The sequence below is a fragment of the Octodon degus genome, unplaced genomic scaffold (genome assembly GCF_000260255.1).
Source record: "Octodon degus isolate 3935 unplaced genomic scaffold, OctDeg1.0 scaffold00413, whole genome shotgun sequence".
Lineage (NCBI taxonomy): Eukaryota > Metazoa > Chordata > Mammalia > Rodentia > Octodontidae > Octodon > Octodon degus.
This window is the reverse complement of record NW_004524989.1, coordinates 138,521-139,673: the sequence shown is the minus strand read 5'-3', so window position 1 is coordinate 139,673 and position 1,153 is coordinate 138,521.

Genomic DNA, 1,153 nt, shown 5'->3' with positions numbered 1-1,153 from the left:
GGGGGGGTTGTTTGTCACTACACAGGGTCTTACCATGTAGCGCAGTCTGGCCTCGAACTCGCAGAGATCCTCCTGTCTCAACCAACAGAGTGTTAGATTACAGGTATGCGACACCGTACCTGACTGGGTTGTGTTCCTGCTCCCCACCCATAGAGCAAACGCTTATCACTAAGCTACATTTTAGTCTTTTTTTAAAAAAAAATGTACGGGCCCAGCTAGATAGCTCAGCGGACTAAAGCGCCTGCTTAAGCAAGTTTAGGAAAGTTCGGGGACCGCGGTTCGATCGCCAGCACCACATACTGCATCAGCCCTGCCCCCAGGGCAGGCTGAGCCATCCACAGAGTCTGCGTGTGGTGGCGCACACCTGTAATTCCAGCGCTGGGGAGGCTGAATGTGGGAGGATCACCAAAAACCGAATACATTAAAAAAAAAATTTGTACGGCTGGGAGATAGTTCTGCAGTCTAAGCGCCTGCCTGTCAAGTTCAATAACGCAAGTTTGATCCCTGGTGCCGCATGCCGTGCCGGCCCTGAAACCCCGGATGTGCCACGCTGGCCACCGAGATGTGCCGCGATGGCACACTCCTATAATCCCAGTGCTGAGGAGGTTGAGATAGGAGGATCACTGCAAGTCTGAGCTGTACCAAATAAATTAATTAAAAAGAAAATTATTTTTTTAAAAGTTGTGATTTTTGTACCAGGAATCGAAGTCACGGCCTCCCCCTTGCCAGGCAGGTCCTGCATCGCTGAGCTATGTCTCGAGACCTAAAATTATATTCTGAGGCGAGGTCTTCCTAAATTTTCCAGGCTGTGCTCGAAGTTCCAAGCTTCCTTTTTCAGACACCTGAATAGCTGTGGTTAGACTGACGCACATACCCAACAGGCAAATTCTCCTATTTTAGGAATACAATTCGATAAAACTTTGGAGATCTACATAGGCATGCAACTATTAACACAGTTTAGATATATACTGTTTTAGTAGACATTATCAGTTTACTTTTTAGCTATCTTCTATTATTTGACACATTGACATGTGAGACTTTCTATTTAATGGTATAGGAGAAATGAGGACATAATCAACCTGAATTCTTTACCAAACTTTGAGGTGAAAAGCTGTCCCATAATTTCTTCTGAAATTTCATTAAATCTTTTTTT